The 23352-nt window shown below is 46.0% G+C and overlaps 1 pseudogene; it reads left to right on the top strand.

Moving 5' to 3' along the window:
* Positions 1–960: 960 nt before the first annotated feature.
* On the top strand, positions 961–21608 carry LOC108850284 (uncharacterized; annotated as a pseudogene).
* Positions 21609–23352: the final 1744 nt, after the last annotated feature.

The following is a 23352-nucleotide window of genomic DNA, read 5'->3' as shown; positions in this document are numbered from 1 at the left end:
TGTTTGTCTATGTTTACCGGTTAACCGGTCCCGCTGTTATTATTCTGAGCTGCCTGTTAGAAATATAAGTTAATATCTATTATATTAAAAATTGGTGTGTGAGATGGTGAATCCCGGTTTCAACTCTAACCTTCTTATAGGGATCCCAGTATTTTTTTCGATTCGGAAAAGCTTCATGTTTTGATATCAAGGAAGGGAGATGGAGAGTTTGGAGTATTAAACACGAAATCACAACTCCATCCGTTGCAGATAGCGAAAGGAAGTTCAGAAGTTACACATCACCATCACATGAAGATATTAAATTAAAAAAAATCGCCGGAACACATGTCGCATCTAGGGACTTCGACTTAATGACATGAAATCCCATGTAGATAGCTTAGGAGTGAATAAAACCCTTATTTGTAATGATAGATAGATAACTGAAATATATATTAATTAACAAAAAATCATCTTAAACCTTTTAACATGAAAAATTATATTTATTTTAAAAAATCATAACTAATTCTTCAGATAACATGGTTCATTTAGTTTTCTAATATGTACAAAATTTAACTAATATGTATATTTTAAAATAATAACAATTTATATTAAATATTTATTCTAACTATTTTAATTATTTGTTAATTTTCATCCCACCCGTAGGGCGGGCCGACCCTAGTATATGTATATACTAAAGATATAGAGAAATTGCACTCTACACACAAGGAAAACATCCAAATTAGCTATATACCATGGTTTTGTCCTTATTCGAAATGTCTAACATCGAATTGTTCATTTTACCCTTTTTACAGAACACATCGGTTTGAACGATTCACACATTATTTTTGAATATATCAAAAGTAATTATAACCAAATCCATACGCAACATATGCTTCAGACAAGTTGATGTTTTAAAATAATATATTATTCAATTCTCCCCATGAAACGTTTTGATCGAGGAAACCCAAAGGCACCTATCCATTTTCAATTGATATTTAAATGTCACTGTTCCTCTCCTTTCTGTCACAGTGAAAACAAACAAATATATATCTCAAAATCTCTCTCTATCTACTGGAAACCCTTCGATCAACGTAATGGACCGAAATCACAGCGATTCGACGAACTACTCATTCCCCGAAAGAATGTTCGCTATTGGTGAGGAACATGTCGGCATCAGGGTAACACCATATCACAAACCCTCCTCTATCGCCAAAATCATCAACGCCTTAGAAGAAAGTGAGGCGAGGTTTATCAGAGAATCTTCGTTTGGTAAATTACTAGAGATTGCAGATAAACCTCCATTTTCTGGGAGGTTTGGGCGATATCTTTTTCCCGTCAATTGAAGATCATTAAGAAGCAAGAAGTCTGGTTTCTTTTCGCCGGAAAACCAATCAGATTCTCAATCAGGGAATTCGCATTGGTTACTGGTCTCAATTGCCGCAACTACCCACCACACTCAAAGAAGAGGAGCAAGAAATTGCTATCGGAGAAACCGTACTGGGTAGAACTATTCGAGACTATGACCGACGTACTCGTTTCTCATGTTGTGACGATGCTTAAAAAGAAGACGGTCACCAACGAAAGAATGAGGATTAAGTACGCTCTGCTTGCTCTCCTATCAGCCGTTATTCTTCCGACTTCACACAATCCCCGTATCTCACATGCCTTTGTTGAGAAGATAAAAGATCTTGATGAGTTTCTGTCATATCCATGGGGCCGTGCTTCGTTCGAGATGCTTATCAGCAGCATTAAAGAGAGAAACGAGGTATCTCTTTCACAGAACACAATCGCTTTCAAAGGGTTTGTGATGGCCGTTCAGCTCGTGCTCATCGAAGATGTTCCTTCACTGTTGGGGGTTGTAAGAGACGGTGGATCGTCTGGTTCGGAAGCAGAGTCTGGAGAAGATGAAGACACTACGGTCGATGATACGGATGGGAAGAAGAGCATCAACACAGGGCATGTCCGCGACATTGACGTTGCGTGCAAGGTAATTTTTTAGAGAAAAGAGGTTATCTAAACGCTTGTTAGGACACTAACATTCTAGTTACTTTTATTGTTTTACAGGCGCAAGTGACATCCATTATATCCTTAGGTGTTGAATTATCGAACATTGACACAGAAACTGAGGAGTGCGTTGAAGAAGAAGATGACCACGTCGTCGATCTTGTCAAGGCTGTCGAAGAAGGGTTCTCATTCTGTAACCGACATTTCAAAGGTGGCATCTCTAAAGACGAAGTTTACCGCATGCGTGAAGAAGGAAAAAAAGAAACAGGGAATCGTAAAACAGCCAGAGCCCAGCATAGTCAACCCGCTCCTGGTGGCATTGATACTGAGTATGTAGCCAATATTGTGAAGAATTGCGTTTCAGCAGAAACATGCAAGATGGGTCACCAAATAAAAGAGTTAGCTGCGTCAGTTTCCAACTCGCAAAACATCTTTCAGAAAAACATGGAAGAGATGTTACTAAATTTTCTGAAAGAAATGGAGAAGATGATCACCAATCGTTCCATAGGGCCCAATGTACAACCTCAACCAGATAACACCGCCGGAGGGAGCACCCAGATGGGAGAGAAGAACTCGGTTGATGCGACTGACATAATTCATCAAGCTATGGTTTTTGCTAATAATGAGACATCAAAGACCCGTAACGTAAGTCTATTGGTCATATAAGTCTTCTTTATTTCCCTTATTATTTTTCAAAATTTTTGATGACTCTTCCATTGTAACAGGCTCCTTCGGAACCTAGTCCGCATGGAGAAGGGGGACATGGTGTCGAAAAATCTTCAGACAATACAACGGATGAGCTGCGTGTAAGCGAGCAATGCCTGCAAGGTTATGGAGGAGCTGACAAGGAGGAGACGGTCATGGTATCACTTTCTTTTTCCTTTACTTGATATAGCACGCTAACAAACCGCTTCGCTTACACTACGGAAACTTAGACCTAATAAATGTATTGTTATAGCGGATAATCATTTCCGTAGAACGCCAACACAACCCATGACTATCTACAGGTGCAAAATGTACAGGTACAAAATGTCGTCGCTCCCCCTTTAATCAGCACCGAGGGAAGCCATGATGATTTGAGCAACATCGAAGGATCTCCCATTGTTGCCAAGACTCCTAACGCAAACAAGGTTTGTTTAATATGACATTTTTCACTAACAAGTTGCAAAGTCTATTTTTTCATTCACATTACTGGCCGTCCACGTGTTTTGAGTAGGAGGAAGCTTCAACGATGATGACATTTCCGGACCCTTCTTTCTCAATTGGCCTCACCCAACTCAACCAATCTGATGCCCATGCAGCGGTTCAAAGAGACTCCCCAGGAAGGACGACGACCCATTACCGGACGCTGATGACAATGCTCCTTTGGTTAACAGGAAAAGCAAGCGACCAAGGGTTGCGCCGAAGAATCTTGTAGGCGATTATCAGTGTGACAAAATTTTCCTCACGCGTGCCTGAGAATCCTTTGTCAACTCCACATGCACGACGACGAGCATAGATTACGCGGCCAAAGTTGCGGTCCTTTCGGAGTGCTCGCCTCCCCATTGTAAGTTGAAGTAGTTAACATGCTAACAAATATCTTTCAATTCTACAACTGTTTTGAATAACTGCTAAATTTTTGTTTGTCATTGCTTACACATTTTTGTACGACCAGTGTCATTGATTTTGGTAGCCTTACGCTCGAGAGCAGTGAGTTGTTGGCCATTGTGGAGAGGTCTTCTCACTTATCCGCTAAGGTTTTTGTTGCACTTTATTATTCTTTGAAGTACTTCAATTGTTATAGACGTTTAGAACACTATACTTATCCTCATTTTTTCATCTCAACAGATATTGGATGTGCTTACTCACCACACGCGATCCTTGTTTCTATCAATTCCAGAACAGTTGCAGAACAAGAACTTTGTTTTCCTAGACACTAAGTTTGTCTCCGTCCTCGGTAACTCATATACAAAGTTCTCGAAGACGCAAAAGAAAGCTAATGTCCGATTCCCAGCCGCTCTATGCTCTTTTCTCACGGCTGACTGCCCTATCGCTGAAGCCTCTCGATTCTATTTCCCCTTCAACTTTGACAGACAGCATTGGGTGGGGGTTTGTGTTGATTTCTCTCAGTCGCAGGTTATCGTGCTTGACTGCAACTCATCGTTGAAGACAGACGCGATGATTGCAAAGGACCTGTGCCCTGTGGCTTAAATGTTCCCCTAAGTTCCTAAGCTAACATGAGCTCTCTAGGATTTGCTTTCCCTCTAGGATTTTTTGCTCTGCCCTTCTTCCTCTCCCTAAGCTCCTTTATATACTCCTTCTTATGACGGTCTATTCTCCTTCTGGGCCGCAAGGCGGGCTTTTTTCCATTTTCGTCGGCCTCCATGTTTATCGGGAAACTTGACATTTATCTTCGGGAAACTTGACATTTATCCTTCCGGAAATTTAGCATTCATCTTGTTATGTAAAGATAAACGTAAATCGTCGTATCTATCTTAGATAATCGTAAACGGACTGTCCGATCGCGTTTGGTCCCTTTCGGGCCGTCTCTAGGACTTCCGTTGTTTTCTACGATTTCTTCGGAAGTTCTTCATTCGTTCGTAGAGTTGAGACGAGTGGTGTCTTAAGATAACCATCGCTGTTTCGTACGAAGAATTTAGGATCTTCCTTCCCGTCGCTATCTTACGAGTTTCCGAAGTGTTTCCGATGATCTTAGATTGGAGTAAGAACCGGAGTTTCGTACGCGGAATCTCAATGATTCGTCCTGCGAGGACTTGGGAAAGACTCGAAGTACAGACTTCTGATGGCCGGGGACTGGGACTTGTGTACCGGAGATTGTTGTCCGAAGACCCGAGCCAGCACGGGGCTAGCCGCCCGGCGACCATGGCCAGCACGGGCGCTAGCCGCCGGCGGCCACGGCCAGCACGGGGCTAGCCGCCCGGCGACCACGGCCAGCACGGGCGCTAGCCGCCGGCGGCCACGGCCAGCACGGGGCTAGCCGTCCGGCGACCACGGCCAGCACGGGCGCTAGCCGCCGGCGACCACGGCCAGCACGGGGCTAGCCGCCCGGAGACCACGGCCAGCACGGGCGCTAGCCGCCGGCGACCACGGCCAGCACGGGGGCTAGCCGCCCGGCGGCCTGGGTCTCGGCGAGGGCTTCGATTTGATATCTTGCTCGTTTTCTGGGTCCTCACGGTTTGAGAGAACGGGCTCTTTGAAGTTTCAAGGCGGATTCCTTGTCGTTCGGCCTGTCCAAACTTAGATTACTTCTCGTTTCTTCCGTATACTTTCGTATGGTCGTGTCATATCAGCTACGTACCTAATGTCTCTCGGTTCTTCTTGATTGTATCATCGAAGTTTTACGACTAAATCTGAGTTGGTTTTCTCGTAAAATTTATCGTGTAAACAAGAACGATCGACTTTAACATAGGTTTTTAAGCTATACAACTTGTTTTGCTTTCGACGCTTGTTTTATGGAAAGTCCGCGCGCGATAAATATTTTTAGCCGTTGATTTCGAGATAACCGTTTTTGACCCCAACAGTTAGCCCCCCAGCCTGTAAGACGCGGAGACGATCTTGCGGGCGGAAGATTATGAGTTGAAAATCGAAATTTTTGGCTAAGAGTATTTCATTGCGGAAATCCACATCACCTTTGATTGGCGATCTTGAACGTGATGTCGGGAAGACCGTGAGTTCGTTGCTTAATGTGAAGAAAGAGAAGAACATATGTCCTCGAAAGTCCGTCGTCTTCAACAGAAGATTCAGATTCTCGAGGAGACGGAGACTCGCAACTTCGACTCGATTCTCGCTGGTCTGAAATCCGTGTGCACCCTTGTCCTGGATTCGGAGGGTTCGGAGGACCAGGACCAGGCAATCAAGGATCGCGAAGCCGGCGCATATGAGACATGCAGCGGTGGTGCGACCAATGGAGGCGACGGTGAGACCGTTCCTTCTTTGGGTGAGTTTTGAGGATGAAGGTGATGCTCCGGGGAGCGTCTAGGTTTATCAATCCCTTTAGGGATTTTTATTTTGATTGTGTTTCGGCCATTTAAGAGGAGATGATGTGTATTTGCGGGACTGGCTGTTGGTGGCTTTGAATCCCGGCCTTTTTCAGGGCATCTGTTGAACTCTGCGGTTCAATCTTTATAAAATATTAATGTTGCGTTTTCAGAACTTCTGTCTATCGAAGTTAGAGGGACAGGGTGTGAGTTGTCGTCTCATTCCTGCCTCCCTGATGATCACCGTATCCGTCGTTTGTACAAAGCGAGATTTTCCTGCGGTTTACGATTTACGCGAAAATTCGTGAAAACGTACAGACTTGAGTGAAGAGACAAGTTTTGGGATCTCGTGTCGTTGACGCTTTGCCTATAAGATGTTAAGATACCAGCAAGGCTGGGTTTAGGGCAAGACCTAGGTTTACTCTCAGACAGAGGCTGTGCGATGACACATCGGCTTTCGTTTTGCCTGTTTGTGATTTTAACCTGATTCGTACCGTTTTAAAATCCGCGAAGTGGTATCGGCTTATATGATTTGTCTGGGCACGAATCGAGCTACTTCCTTTACGAAGTGCTGAACCAAATTTGGATTTTTTGTATAGCCCGCTATGGGATCCTTGTCGGATGTAAAAGAGCCTACCCTTAGGTGGCTTGTCTGTTTAGGACGTTAGAGTTCGTTTGTTGTGATCAGCAACAACGATATGATGCCGTTTAGAAGGCGTATGAAGGTTTTAATCGAAAAACGAATGTTCAGGCACGAAGCGACGTCTCGCAGTGCTTTGAAGTTTGTTTTTCTTATGCCATAAAGGACTATGGGCTTTTAGAAATCGCGGAATGTTTCCGGGCGATAGTTTATGATTTATTTGGTGGATACTGGATCCATTGTTGAGGCCGTTTAGCGATTGGCGAGTTTGTTTGCGAAGAGTTTTGAAAATTCGGTTTCTGTGTTTGTAAAGAGTTTCAAAAATCCGGTTTCTTCAAAAAACATAGGATTATACAAGCATACACATTTCAAATATGTACGAGTTAATTTTCCCTTGTGCCGCATTTCAAATGTTCGCGGGCTTGGAGATGTTTTGCGAATGTCCGTAGTCAGAAACTGTTGTTTCAGTTTGGACGTGCAAGTTATAAAATTTTGATCGAGGAATTAGGACCAGGGGTCGCGTATATTTGACCCAGGGAGAATTGTCTACCTTCGCTTTGCTTCGCGAAGTGTTGGCCTTCCGGGATTTAAGAACGACTCGTATAACTCTTGGAGCTTTGTCACGAGTGTTTCTTTTCATGCTTTGTTTACGGGGAGTATAGAACTTAATCAGTCGATGTTAAGTTCAAATTTTTCCGTTAACCGTATGGCTGTTAGGACTGATTTTATTACGAGAAATTTATCGCATGATTTCTGCTTTTGGGCTATGCGACAGAGTTGCTCGCGTAATGGTCACTTGGCGTTTTATGACAAATTGTGGATTATCGTTTGGCCCTTAAGTGATTGGAGCGGCGATCGTTCAGCTGTTTTGTCTTGGCGTGAAGGCTGTGTTCAGCCGTTTAACCAAGGAGTTGGTAAACGATCAGACCACGACCTTTTCGCATTAAGGTCATATTGGTTCACGATTGTCCTTAATGGTGATGCCGAATTCAGGTCCGGGCTTTATGGAAAGATGTAGTTGGCCGAGGGCCGAATAGAGTTCGTCGAGATAGACATGCCAATCATAACGGAGTTTTCCGAGTTATGGGTGATGGCTTTTTGAAACGATTTTCCACTTTAGGTTTCAGTTATACGATAGATGCTTCGTATAAAGTTTCCTTTGGTCGCATGAAAATTGTTTCATTTTATCCGAGGAAACAAAGTTTAACGAACCGACGAAGAACACGTTCGGATTCAGTTTTGGGTTATTTCCCGCTTGGACGTAATTTTCCGTATTGCGATGTCGTTTTGCATGAGACCGATCTTGGTTTTCCCTATGCTGTTTTTGTGTAACATGTTCTTGTTATACGAAAGTAATGGATGACCGGTTTCATGGAGATATAAAATCGCAGATAGTCAAAGTAGCCTTGTTTCCGTGGTTTACACGGGAAATGTTTCCGCTTTGACTTGGTGTTTTTTTTTTTTTTTTTTTTTGGCGAAAGTTGCTTCGGGTTACTCATGAAGTTTTACCGAAGGTTATTTCGTTAATTTTGTAGCTCACCATCGTGCCATTAGTCTCACGGAAGCGGAATGAGTATGCCAAGGATGCGCGGCGATCGTTTCTCGGATTTTCGAGAGATTAGATCGGTTTGCGTGTTCTGTCTAGGCAGTCAAGAAACAATAGAACAAAACTGGAAGAAAATGCCTAAGACTTAGCTTGCTAGACTATTGTTGGGGTCAAAATCGGTCAAGTCGAAATCGATGTCCGAAAGTCTCGGAAAAAACATGACAAATGTTAGAGCAACCTCGAGAGACTAATTGTTAATCTAGAAACCTTAGGAAAATATTAAGTTCGAGATTAATCATCTCGAAATCAACGGCTAGAAACATTTTCTACACAAGAAAAAACCTACGGAAAACTAAAAACACACAAGCCGAAGGAACCGAGCAGCCGACTCCGGTCGTGGCCGTGGCCGCCGGCGGCTAGCGCCCGTGCTGGCCGTGGTCGCCGGGCGGCTAGCCCCGTGCTGGCCGTGGCCGCCGGCGGCTAGCGCCCGTGCTGGCCGTGGTCGCCGGGCGGCTAGCCCCGTGCTGGCCGTGGCCGCCGGCGGCTAGCGCCCGTGCTGGCTGTGGTCGCCGGGCGGCTAGCCCCGTGCTGGCCGTGGCCGGCGGCGGCTAGCGCCCGTGCTGGCCGTGGTCGCCGAGCGGCTAGTCCCGTGCTGGCTCGGGTCGTCGGACGGCTAGTCTTCGTGCGTAAGTTCTAGGCCTCCGGGTCGCCAGAAGTCCGTGTTTTGCGACTTTCCGAGATCCCGCAAACAAAACTCCTTTTCCTGCTCCAAGATTTCGAAGAACCCATAAGACGTCAACGGACAGAAAGACTTCGTGTAAAACGGTGATGGTTATCTTAAAACACCATTCGCCTCAGCAATGGATCGAAGATCTTCCGAAAGACTCGACATCCAAGTAGGAGCATTCTTTCAAAGAAATCGTAGAAAACAACGGAAGTCCGGAAGACGGCCCGAAAGGGACCAAACCCGATCGGACGACCCATTTACGATTTTCTAAAAGATTGATATGACGGTTTACAATTATCTTCACATAACAAGATAAATGTTAAACTTCCGAAAGGATAAATGTCAAATTTCCGAAAGGATAAATGTCAACTTTCCCGATAAACACGAAGGCCGACGAAAATGGAAAAAGCCCAGCTCGCGGCAGACTCAGCCCGTCAAGAATAGACCGTCATATGGGAGTATATAAGAAAAGCTAGGAGCAGAGGAAGGGGGATACAAGCAAATGCACGACGGATCAGCCGTCGATGCCAACACTGAGAAGACTCCTGCCGGAAACGTATCGACGGTCACTGCCGAGGCAAACACCGCGATGCTGGACCAGGTAAAGGAACTGTTCGCCACGCCCAGAAACGGTCGGAAGAACAAGAGAAAGTAATGGCTTCACTCGCTCAACAGGTCAATACCTTAACAGTGAAAAGCAAACTCCCGCGCGGATCCACCAAGGTGAGGCGTGTCAGGAGGCTCGACTTCGGAACTTCCGGAGACCAAGAAAAAGATGCCCCGAGAAAATCCCCGGAACTCGTCCCTGACGATACCACTCCGACGGGGCAGAAGAAAACGACGGGCAACCTCCCACCTCCCGCTAGGGAAAACGAAGGAGACGATGTCGAAAGAATCAATCTGGATATCAGCGATCAATCGGATCCGTCCGACGAAGACGCCGACATCCACCACAGAAGGACCCGAAGTCAGTCAGCTCGACTGGCGGCAGCCTTCAAAAAACCCATGACAGAAGAGGAAGAAGACCTCTACTGGTCAGAGCGAGAAAGGTTGGCTGAGGACCAGACTCGGGCCTATCGCAGCCAACGTAGACAAAGGAGCGCGAACGGCGCCAACGAGATCCATGATTTGGGCGAGTACATCGCCAAAACTTCAGCCGAGGTGAAAGCGGTAAAATCGCAGATTCACCACACAACCAGCACTGCCCCCGAGATCGACCTGCTCCTCGAGGAATCGAGAAAAACTCCGTTCACCTCTCGAATCACGGACGCACGAGTCTCAGATCCTGGGAAAATAAAGCTTCCCACCTACGATGGAACCACAGATCCAAAGGCACATCTGCAGTCTTTCCAGATTGCGATGGCAAGGTCTAAACTTCCGGAGCGGGAAAAGGACGTCGGCTGCTGTCTCCTATTCGTCGAGAACCTCAGAGGTGCTGCGCTCGAGTGGTTCTCACACTTGAAAAGAAACTCCATCGGAAGTTTCCGCCAGCTTGCTTCAGCTTTTCTGAAGCAATTCTCCATGTTCATGGACAGGGAAACTTCCGACGTAGACCTTTGGAGTCTAATTCAAAAGGAAGACGAACCGCTCCGCGACTAAATAAGGAGGTTCAAACTCGTGATGTCCAGGGTAACAGGCCTCAGCGACAGAGTCGCCATCGACGCCCTGAGAAAAAACCTCTGGTACAAATCGAAATACCGAAAGTGGATTTCTCTGGAAAGGCCACGCACCATCCAGGACACTCTCCACAAGGCAACGGATTTCATCATCATGGAAGAAGAGATGAAAGTCCTAGCACAAAAGCATGGACCGCAAAAAGCGTCCGGCACGAAGAAAACCTCTCGTAACGACAAGTACGTCCATCACGAAGGGGAAGACGTCCAAGGCGAACATAACTACGCCGTTAATTCCGAACAAGGAAGGACCGCCGGAAACACTTGGACGCGGAACTCGTACAAGGACAATTCCAGCTGCGAGTTCCATCAGACGAGAGGTCACTCCACCGCCAACTGCAAAGTCCTCGGCGCCAGACTCATTACCAAGCTGCTTGCCGGCGAACTAGCAACGGTCAGGAGTGTGAAAGACTTGCTCCTAGATTCTGACCGTCCGCCGAAGACCGACGGAGCCAACCCCGAGAATAACGCTCCTGGAACTCAATCGGGCGAAAAACACGAACGGAGAAAAGACGGCGAAGGAAACAACAACAACCGCCGAAGGGTCAACATGATCATCGGAGGATCGCATTTTTACCAGGACTCCGTTTCATCGATCAAAGCCTACGGACGGAGGGCCGAAACAAGCCCCGAATGGTGTCCAGAGGACGACGTTCCCAATCACGCAATCATCTTCGAGGAACAGGATACGGCCGGACTCGATAAACCCCACTACGATCCTCTGGTCATCGACTTGGTGATTCAGGATCTCGAAGTCGGCCGCATCCTCATCGACACAGGAAGCACGTTCAACATCATGTTCCGCGACACTCTGCAGAGGATGAACATACCCCTCGGAGAAGTCATCCCAGAACCAAGACCATTGACTGGATTCTCGGGCGTCACATCCATGACCCTCGAAAAAATCAGACTCCCGGTCATGGCTAAAGAAGTCACGAAGATCGTCGAATTCGCGGTATTGGATAACCCGGCTATCTATAACGCCATAATGGGAACTCCTTGGATAAACGCCATGAAGGCAGTCCCGTCCACTTACCATCTCGGCGTCAAGTTTCCAACACCGACTCGAACGGCGGTAATCTGGGGAAGCCAAAAACAGTCGCGGCTCTGCTTCCTGGCCGAACATAAATTGCGCAGCAATCGGAACGCCCCAGTAGCTAACCCGAAGCGAACTAAGAAGAATCTGAGTATCTCCGAGAACTCAGCAAAGAACAGCTCGGATTTGTCCGAACAGGCCACAACTCAGGATAGCGGGAAAATCCTCGAGTCCATCGCCGAATAAATGGATGACCTAACTCCCAACGCGACCGCCGACTTAGCTGAAACAGTCAAGGCGCCGGAAATTGTGGAGTAATAGCAACCGCGACAGAAACAGAACTACGAGATGGCTTGATCCTCGCAAGAGGTAGGTAGGCAGCTCGTCGCAACCCGACGAGTTCAGCTATCCCCCTCACCAAAAAGGGGGGGGGAAGATGGGAACAAACATCCTTGTACTCCCGCAAAAATACTTTTCACATGTACTGTACATTATAAATTATTTTAATTCAAATGCTTACTCAACATTACGGAAAACAAAAATCATATCTTTGAGGAACGCGAGACGTCGTTAGTTCCCGAAAAGTCTTGATTCTCCAGTCTCCTCCAAACAGTCCATCCGCGACTCTAAAAAATCTACCAAACAGTCCGTCCGCGACTCTAAAATTCATTTTCCGTCGATTGGCCCCGCCGGAAAAACATAGAAACGTTTCGCTCAATCAAATTCGTAGTCTGGCTTCTAACGAGTCCTCTTGCATCCGACAAGGATATCATAGCGCGCTATACAAAAAATCCAAATTTTGGTTAGCTCTTCGTAAAGGAAGTAGCTCGACTCGTATCCAAACGAATCATATAAGCCGATAAGCACTTCGCAGATTCTAAAACGGTACGAGTCAGGTCGAAATCGCAAACAGGCAAAACGAAAGCCGATTTGTCATCGCACAGCTTCAGTCCGAAAGTAGACCTAGGTCTTGCCCTAAACCCGGCCTTGCTGGTATCTAAGACATCTCATAGGCATAAGTATCCAAAATACGAGATTCCAAAATTTGCCTCTTATCGCTTACAAACTTAAACGTTCGCTACAAAGTAACCTACGGACCTAGCGACAAAAAAAAGGGATCGGCCGAAAAACATAAAGTCACGCGACCTCCTAAGGGTCGCAACACATACATACAAACGGCCACACTTGGCCTATCACAAATTATAGTCGAATGCGTAACAATCGGTTAGAGATATTCCGAACGAGGAGTCGGGCTGGTCGACCTCTTCACCCCCGTCGCCTGCATTCGAACCCGCGCCTACATCCGCCGTATCTTCCGAGACTTGGATAGGATTCCACAATTCTCGAATTCTCCCTTCGATCGGAGGAACAAAGGATTCGGCGTTAGCGCATATTCTCATCGAGCCATCCATCGTGGCAAGTTCGCCGGAAAGAGAGAAGTCCTCACGCTGCATCTTGTGAAGAGTACCGACCGAACCACGACACTCGCGAAAATCGCCTACAAAGTCTTGAGCCTCTTTGTACGCTTCGAATTCGGTAGAGAAAATTTCGACCCTTCGGTTCAGCTCGGCGGCAGCTCTTCTCCGTCCGCTCCTTTCCGCACAAACGAGGGCTCGAGCCTGGACCTCGGCTTGTCGGCGTTTTTGCTCCTCCACCTCCAACCGATACTTGGCGAATTCCCTTTCCGTTTCCTCCGCTTTGAAACGGGCCAGCCGGGCAGTACGGAAACTTCCATCGATCGATGTATTCCACACTCTCACGGCCTGCAAAGAAGCCAAGGTCAAATAAAAAGAAAAGGGGATTTACTCAAGTCTCAAAAAAAACAAACCTCATTGACTAAGCGCACCCTCCGCAGTCACCTTGTCCCTCTCCTCGTTGTCCAAAGTCTCGTCACGGGAAAACGCCGGAGGGAGTTCATCAAAGAAGTCACCCGGGGGAGGAACATCCTGATTCTCTGTAGTGAAGCCAGGATCGTATCTCGGCAGCTCGCCATCTCCCGACGAGGTCTCGAAAGCGATCCCTTCATCCTTCCGAGGTCTCCGCCTCTGCCTTGAAGGGGCAAAAACGTAGGATCTATCATTGACACAGGGCCGCGTACCGCCTCGCGATCGGTGAAGCGCGACCGCCCCTCGAATCCGGTCAAGAGTAAAGGAGTTCCAGGAACAAGGCCTTGTCCTAGAAATATCTCTCTTGGTCGAAAGATCGGAAGGAACATGCGCGAGACACCTGTTCTCTAAAAAAAAAAAACACACACGTTCAGTACTCGCCTTTCGGATTCTAAGAAAGGGGATGCGACAATCTTACCTCGCTGGTACAACCAGTCCGTCGGGAATAGGTGGAGAAAGCCTTCCTCGACAGACTCTCCATCTATCCTCACGAAACAGAAACGATCAACATGATCCTTGGCGTGCGAGGTGACTCCATGGATTACCGAAAAATTAGTCCTCGCCTTCATGGAGTATACTCCATTGATGCTCGTCGTCTTGGAGTTCCACAACCCTTCGAAGTCAGCAGGGCTAAGGTCCATCCCTAACTCGTAACTCAAAATCACAACGCCAAGCCAGCTCTCCAAAGCCGGCACGTTCAGCTGGCTGATTGCGATTCCGAAACGGTCGAGGGCCTGAACAATGACCCCAGGGATTGGGAACCACAATCGGCATTGCGTCAAGAACGCCTCGTAACAAGTAAAGTAACCTTTCGGAGGATGCTCCGAACTCTCATTCCCACGAGGAATGCAAAACATGACTCCCTTCGGAACCTCATAAAACTCTCGAAGAATTCCGAGATATTCAGGGGATACTTCGCTCGGTGAGTCAATTTCCTTACGCGTCCTCAGAGGTCGCCGGGGAATCGGGTTTACAGGAAGGGGAGCGTCAGAACCGAAGACGGCGTCGCAATACGCACTCCTGTCAATCTCTGAAACCTCGGGTTTCGGAACTTCCTCCTCGGCATGAAAACTATCCGAAGACGAGTGAGACTGCCTCCTCGAGGATTTTGATCTTGAAGTCATTCTTTCTTAAAGGTAGAGAGAGAATTTGCAAGAGAGAGATTAACTTGAGATTCTTGGGTGAAATAAGAATGGTAAAGAATTCACAAGTCTTTATAGGCAAGGATTTGACTATTCACCCCGACCTTCGACACGATTTCGTCTCCATACTTTCCTCACGAACCATACCGCAAGCTAGGACCTACAAACCTTACGGCTCCTAGCTAGCTGGGGGGCTAACTGTTGGGATCAAAATCGGTCAAGACGAAATCGATGTCCGAAAGTCTCGGAAAAACATGAAAAATGTTAGAGCAACCTCGAGAGACTAATTGTTAATCGAGAAACCTTAGGAAAATATTAAGTTCGAGATTAATCATCTCGAAATCAACGGCTAGAAACATTTTCTACACAAGGAAAAACCTACGGAAAACTAAAAACGCACAAGCCGAAGGAACCGAGCAGCCGACTCCGGTCGTGGCCGTGGCCGCCGGGCGGCTAGCCCCGTGCTTGCCGTGGCCGCCGGCGGCTAGCGCCCGTGCTGGCCGTGGTCGCCGGGCGGCTAGCCCCGTGCTGGCCGTGGTCGCCGGGCGGCTAGCCCCGTGCTGGCCGTGGCCGCCGGCGGCTAGCGCCCGTGCTGGCCGTGGTCGCCGGGCGGCTAGCCCCGTGCTGGCCGTGGCCGCCGGCGGCTAGCGCCCGTGCTGGCCGTGGTCGCCGAGCGGCTAGTCCCGTGCTGGCTCGGGTCGTCGAACGGCTAGTCTTCGTGCGTAAGTTCTAGGCCTCCGGGTCGCCAGAAGTCCGTGTTTTGCAACTTTCCGAGATCCCGCAAACAAAACTCCTTTTCCTGCTCCAAGATTTCGAAGAACCCATAAGACGTCAATGGACAGAAAGACTTCGTGTAAAACGGTGATGGTTATCTTCAAACACCATTCGCCTCAGCAATGGATCGAAGATCTTCCGAAAGACTCGACATCCAAGTAGGAGCATTCTTTCAAAGAAATCGTAGAAAACAACGGAAGTCCGGAAGACGGCCCGAAAGGGACCAAACCCGATCGGACGACCCATTTACGATTTTCTAAAAGATTGTTATGACGGTTTACAATTATCTTCACATAACAAGATAAATGTTAAACTTCTGAAAGGATAAATGTCAAATTTCCGAAAGGATAAATGTCAACTTTCCTGATAAACATGAAGGCCGACGAAAATGGAAAAAGCCCAGCTCGCGGCAGACTCAGCCCGTCAAGAATAGACCGTCATATGGGAGTATATAAGAAAAGCTAGGAGCAGAGGAAGGGGGATCCGAAATCAGAAGAAAGAAACCACTCTAGAGCAACTTAGAGACTAGCGACGATCGACAGCTCTTGCGGCCGAGATCTAGACCTGTTGTTCAATCGCTCTCCGCAGATTCGGAAATAAGATTCTTTATTTTTGCTCTCTTTATTTTACGCATTTATTCCGAAATTAGACTCGTATTAACTTTGTCGTGCGTGGCCCAGCAGATAGCCGGGATCCTCGGGAAAACTAGGTCAACTTAGTTTTCCTACGTTTAAACTTAACTAAAATCGACAGTGCGAATTTCGGTTCCCACAACTATCCACCTAGGTTCTAAGTTCCCTAAATTTTACGGCAGTTTACAAGACGTTCCCATTCCTTTCCTATGAAAAAATTAAAACCTTGATAAAATTTTCTAAGTCGGACGTACCTTAGTCTCATTGATTACTCGAGATTGCCTCGTGTCCGTTCCTCTTTGTCTTCTAACGTTTCATTGTCAAAGGTCTTCGCCTAAGTTCATATCCTCGTTTCTTCGTACTGCTGGTTAAATCGACCATGTACCCGAAGGAATAGTGCAGAATCGTTGAAGCAAAGGGAGGAGAAGTAGGCGAAACTCGAAGAAGGCTAAGGTGGGCGGACAAGTGAAAACGATTGGCAAGACGTCACTTGAGTGAGGCTTGATATTTCGTCAAGCTATGAGTGAACTGGTCAGGTCAAGAAGCTTATGATATTGTTTTTCTTTACGAATGATATTTCGTAAAATATTGCCGAGCTTTTACTTTACGAGAGTTTTTCAACAAAATGTTGTCGAGTTAATTTTACGGAAACTGTTTCGTAAAATGTTGTCGAGTTTAATCGTGCAGAAGCTGTCTCGTGAAGTATTGTCTAGGATTATTTTACGAAAGGTGCAAAGTATTGGATTGGACTATCGTCGGAATAGTTTTGCAAAGATTTGCCGCGTTCGCCGAACAGTTCCCGGGGGCGCCTAGAGCAGGACTCTGCGTCTAGCCGCCCGGGGGCGCCTAGAGCGGGACGCTGTGTCTAGCCGCCCGGGACCGTGCTCCTCGTGTCACTTGTGCGTTTTCTCGGTTTTTTAGGTTTCTCGATCAACACTCGGTCTCTCAAGGTTTCTTGATTAACACTTGGTTTTTCCGAGGACTTTCAGGTATCGATTTCATCTTGATCGATCTTGACCTCCAGCAAGAAGTCGTTTCCTAGAACGTTGTTGACCTTTTATTTTACGAGAGTTATTTTGCAAAATGTTGTCGAGTTAATTTAACGGAAACTGTTTTGTAAAATGTTGTCGAGTTTAATCATGCAAAAGGTGTCTCGTGAAATATTTTCGAGGATTTATTTTACGAAAGGTGTCCCGTAAAACGTTATCGAATTTTAACATTAGAAACGCCGATTGGTAACCCGATCAGTTGTGCTTTCTGTTTCATGAGTAATCTGGGGTTTCTCCGCGATTTCCGGGAGAACAAGTCTTTATTTTTCCGGGAAATTCTAAAAAACATTTTCAGTCGAAACTCTACTCGGTAATCAGACCGTCATATCAGCCTTGGGCTCGATCCTACCTAAAATCGTATGTGGGTCGTTTAGCCGTGATTCGGGCCCCTTTTGGGCTGTCTTGGGACTTAGACGTTTTTACGATTTTTCTTTAGAAAAAGCCGTTGATGTGACGCTGGTTTTTCCGAAAGGATTTCAATTCCCCGTATAGTTAAGGCAACTGGTGTTCAAGCTAACCATAGCCGTTTTATACGGTAGGCAGGAATCCGTCTCCACTACCAAGTCTTTTTATGAATTTTCCCGAAGTCTTTCTTCGATAACCCCAAACGAGGGGGGTTGTGTCCATCGACGATAGGAGTTTGTTTCCTGCGGTTGCCTCGACCAGACGGTCGATGTGCGGAAGCGGAAAACAATCCTTCGGGCATGCTTTGTTGAGATCAGTAAAGTCGACGCACACTCGCCATTTCCCGTTCTTCTTCTTGACGACGACGGGATTGGCGAGCCAGTCGGGATATCTTACTTCTGTTATTGATCCAACTTTGAGGAGTCTTTCGACTTCCTCATTAACCGCAGTTGCCCGTTCGGGGCCTAGCTTTCGTCTCTTTTGTTTTACGGGTTTATGAGTTGGATCGATGATGAGTTCGTGACATGTTACGTTAATGTCGATTCCCGGCATATCTTCCGCAGCCCAAGCGAACGTGTTAAGGTTCTTCTTGAGACATGCGATGAGTTCTGCTTTCAATGGATCGCGGAGATTGGCTCCAATCTCCACGCACCGCTCTGGGTTAGTCTCGTCGAGGCAGACCGAAATTACTGGTTCGCAAGTGGGCTCACGTTTCCCTTCTAGGGCTTCAGCTCTTTGCGATTGCCAGAAGATTTCTGGAGGGTCCTGCGATGCTGGTTCGTGGGTTGCTTGCTTTTTTGGGTTAGTTTCGGGCTCAGAGTTTTTTCGTTTTAACCCAGCGGCCAAGCAGACTTGCGGCGGTTTACGATCTCCTTGTATTGTTTCATCTCCGAGGAGGGTCGGAAATTTGAGGCACAGATGGAAAGTCGAGGGGATTGCTCGCATGGAGTTTAACCACGGAGTCCCGACGATCGCGTTATATGCTGCTGGACCGTCGACTACCAAAAATTCCACCATCTTCGTGACGCTCCCGGCTCTGACCGAGAGATCGACTGAGCCGAGGGTCATTGTGATGTTTCCTGAGAGTTCGATTATCGGATTGGGATCGTCCGTGATAGCGCTTAGGTCGATTCCCATCCTCTCGAGAGTGTTTTTATATATAATATTTGTCGAGCATCCGGTGTCGACCAATATTCTTGCTACGTCGATGTCCTGGATTGTTAGTCTGATAACGAGGAGTTCGTCGTGAGGTTTGGCTTGACCAGCCGTTGCTCTGTCCCCGAATGACACGATGTTGCGGACAGGTGATGTGGCCATGCTGTTATTACCAATCGTAGGTTTTTGAGTAAGAGAATCCGACCCCCCTCCTTCTAGCGCCAAACTGTGGGAACCGAAATTCGCACTGTCGATTTTTATTAAGTAAATCGGAGGAAAGGTAAGTAAACCTAACTTTCCCTGAAGGTCCGGATTCTCTGCGACAACCAACGACAAGTGATCAAATAAATGCGGGAAGGTTTTATTAAGATTTGAAACTGGACCTTAAGGAAGGCTGCCTACGTACCCCTTTCGAGGATCAAGTCGGACGTAGTTCAGTTGGAAGGGTTTGAACAAGAGATCGAACTGCCTGGCGGAGTTCGTCTAGTACGAGCGTTAGTCATAGAAACAGGTATGTCGAGAATAATGCCTAGGGTTTCTATGTGCGGAACTCTAAGTAAAAGGATTGTTAGATCCTTCCGAGAGAGACATGAGTCTGCGGACAAGATGAAAATAGAACGAGAGGCGGCCGGACGTTCTAGGTCCTGCCTTGCTAGTCTACCGCCTAAATTCTAAGTTCCTAAGCTAACAGGAGCTCTCTAGGATTTGCTTTCCCTCTAGGATTTTTGCTCTGCTCTTCTTCCTCTCCCAAAGCTCCTTTATATACTCCTTATGACGGTCTATTCTCCTTCTGGGCCGCAAGGCGGCTTTTTTCCATTTTCGTCGGCCTTCATGTTTATCGGGAAACTTGACATTTATCTTCGGGAAACTTGACATTTATCCTTCCGGAAATTTAGCATTCATCTTGTTACGTAAAGATAAACGTAAATCGTCGTATCTATCTTAGATAATCGTAAACGGACTGTCCGATCGCGTTTGGTCCCTTTCGGGCCGTCTCTAGGACTTCCGTTGTTTTCTACGATTTCTTCGGAAGTTCTTCATTCGTTCGTAGAGTTGAGACGAGTGGTGTCTTAAGATAACCATCGCTGTTTCGTACGAAGAATTTAGGATCTTCCTTCCCGTCGATATCTTACGAGTTTCCGAAGTGTTTCCGACGGTCTTAGATTGGAGTAAGAACCGGAGTTTCGTACGCGGAATCTCAATGATTCGTCCTGCGAGGACTTGGGAAAGACTCGAAATACAGACTTCTGATGGCCGGGGACTGGGACTTGTGTACCGGAGATTGTTGTCCGAAGACCCGAGCCAGCACGGGGCTAGCCGCCCGGCGACCACGACCAGCACGAACGCTAGCCGCCGGCGGCCACGGCCAGCACGGGGCTAGCCGCCCGGCGACCACGGCCAGCACGGGCGCTAGCCGCCGGCGGCCACGGCCAGCACGGGGCTAGCCGCCCAGCGACCACGGCCAGCACGGGCGCTAGCCGCCGGCGACCACGGCCAGCACGGGGCTAGCCGCCCGGCGACCACGGCCAGCACGGGCACTAGCCGCCGGCGACCACGGCCAGCACGGGGCTAGCCGCCCGGCGGCCTGGGTCTCGGCGAGGGCTTCGATTTGATATCTTGCTCGTTTTCTGGGTTCTCACGGTTTGATAGAACGGGCTCTTTGAAGTTTCAAGGCGGATTCCTTGTCGTTCGGCCTGTCCAAACTTAGATTACTTCTTGTTTCTTCCGTATACTTTCGTATGGTCGTGTCATATCAGCTACGGACCTAATGTCTCTAGGTTCTTCTTGATTGTATCATCGAATTTTTACGACTAAATCTGAGTTGGTTTTCTCGTAAAGTTTATCGTGTAAAACAAGAACGATCGACTTTAACATAGGTTTTTTAAGCTATACAACTTGTTTGCTTTCGACGCTTGTTTTATGGAAAGTCCGCGCACGATAAATATTTTTAGCCGTTGATTTCGAGATAACCGTTTTTTGACCCCAACAAGTATTAGCACACACGTATCTGCGAATGATTTTCATTCTTATATATTTGTTACTTTGAAACTTATGTATCTCGTTATATAATTTTATGGACTCTAAAATAAAAATTTTAACATGCTAAGTAGTTAGAAAGAAAAAAACTATTTCTCTCTCAGCCCACTTATAAATACGAGGCCCACTCCTTTCATTCCATCCTACATTATTGGTTACCCTAGACGCCGCACAATCACCACCCCCGTCCTAAACCGATGTCGATCAAATCGAAGGGTAGTTCGTCGTCTCATCCATGTAATCAATCTCGATGGTTATCACCCTTATTGAGCCACATTATTAGTTAATCCTGTATATATGTTCTGATGTTCCAGTCAGCCTCCGTAGAGCAGATCGGGCTAAGGGTTTTCCGACTCATTGTCGATGTGGAGAAGAGGCTGTGATCAAGACTTCGGGTACAGTAAAAAACCCTGGGAGGCTCTTCTACTGTTGTCCCCTTGGCTCAGAGGGGGTAATTTTTCGACAAAGTTATTCCACTCATTGTTTTGATTTTATTTATTACCTCCCCTCATCTATATTTCCCTTTTCCTTTTTATACCATCACAGGACAAATATCATCTTTTTCAAGGACGGATGAACGTGTTGTCGAAGAAGTTGAGGATTTAAAGGTCTCGGTGAGTGAGATGAAACAGGAGATATCGGCGCTCAGATCTGACATTGCTGGTTTGGAGAATCAACTCGAACAGAACAAGCTGATGCTTGAGTTTCCCTCCAACGGAAATAGTTGCTGTCTAATTCTCTAATCCTTTTGATCCGTTTAAATCATTAAGCGTCGTCGTCTGTAATTTGCAAGCATATGTATTAATTATTAGCAAGCGATCTATTTTGTCCCAGTGAACTTATGGGTTATTTCTTCGTCCAACTGAAATGTATTTAATGTAGTTGTTCCCGGTTGACCGTCTGTAATGTAAGATGTATTAACTATTCCAACGTTTTATTTTGTGTATTCATGGATGTTAAAATGCCCACGTCTTTTTTCACAAGTAATATCACTTCATTCATCTAAATTAGAATTTCTTGATATGAGCATAGTTTCTTAATATCATTTCAACTTGTATAGATGTACAGGAAGTCTTATTTTCGTACGACCGTCTAATTTATGTTTTCGGATGGATAAAAGTTGTATTGTCATCCACACTCCTTTCCGAACTTTGCAAACAAACATTTTAGCATATTTTTTTGGAAATATTAACACGCTACGTAAAGTATTATGATATTTTCTACTTTATTTAGCTTTGCCAACTTCACCATTATCGTCAATATTTATGATTTTAACAGGCTAATCACAATGCATTTCAGCAAACATGTGTATACTTGACATCATCCGGAAAAAAGCATACAATAATTAAGGTACAAACCAAACTGTAGACACATTAACTTGAAAACATGTGTACACTTCATCCATACAATTTGGATTTTCTTGATATGATCATATTTTCTTAATATCACTTCATCTTGTATCGACTTAGAGAAAGTCATATTTTCGTAGTTCAGTGTATTTTTTTTTGTTTTTTGGATGGACAAAAGTTATATTTGTCAATTGCACTCATTTCTTAGGCATGGATAAAAAAAAAGAAATCCTATAAAATTTCGGATTTTCGCACACATACTTATTAACATATATTTCTGGAACATTAACACGCTACGCTAAACATTATAATATTTTCTACTTTTTTTAGCTTTGCTAACTTCACCATTATCCATATTGTTTATGATTCTAACAGGCTAATCAAAAATGCGATTCAGCAAACATGTGTGTACTTTACAGTGTAGACAGATTAACTTGAAAAGAGGGAATTTTTATTTATAATGACAATGCGATACATCATAGTTCCTACACACCTTCATAGTGGGTTTCGAAACAAGTTCTCATAAAAATAGGATAATATGAGGTTTCTCCCACTATGATTTCCACCTTCTTGCCTAACAACTCTCCCTTCGCATGAAATCCTCTGCTACATAGCTTATTTTCACATACTTATATGGCTTCCTTGCATGTTGATTTGTTGTGCTCCAACCCCTTACAGCGGCTGCACAAAGTTCTCCTCCGGATGCGTTTCATCTAGCAGTCAGATCCAAAACATAATTTATTTCAGACATGGTTAGATTGTTAGCTCTTTATGTTCGTAAGGAATATTGTTTTTAACTTACTATTTTCTCCCCCGTGAGAAGAACCTCTGCTTTCCTGGTAGTCTTCTTGTAAGAGTTGGGCACAGATGCATACCACCCAAATCAGCCGCCAGATCGGTCTCAACATTGTAGTCCGGAACCGGGAGTACATGTAGAAACCCTTAAAAAAAATATTATAATAAAGATTGGAGTTGAGGTCAAGCTTTTGGGAATCAAAGAAAGATGAAGAATGTTGAGTTTTGATCATTTCAAACTTAACATGGTTCAGAGAAAAAAAATATTATAATAAAGATTGGTCGAGCATCTGTTTTGAGGTCGAGCCGCGGGCGATAAGGATCGATCGGCAAGTTTTGAAGTACAAGTGGTCGAAGAATTGATCGTGAGTGAGCCATGAGTCAGATAAGCTGCTCTACCATTGATAGAAGTTTCTTAGATTGATCAGACGGTAGTGTTCGAAGCATAACATTTTTGGAAGCACGGCGTTTTAGAAGCTCGACGTTTTTGAAGCCGACGTTTCTTAACCACTAAGTTTTCCCGGAAAATCTTCGTATCGGTAAATT

This window comes from Raphanus sativus, chromosome 4, assembly GCF_000801105.2.
Source record: "Raphanus sativus cultivar WK10039 chromosome 4, ASM80110v3, whole genome shotgun sequence".
In the NCBI taxonomy this organism is placed as follows: Eukaryota; Viridiplantae; Streptophyta; class Magnoliopsida; order Brassicales; family Brassicaceae; genus Raphanus; species Raphanus sativus.
The sequence above is the reverse complement of the archived record's forward strand: the minus strand, read 5'-3'. Positions and strand labels throughout refer to the sequence as shown.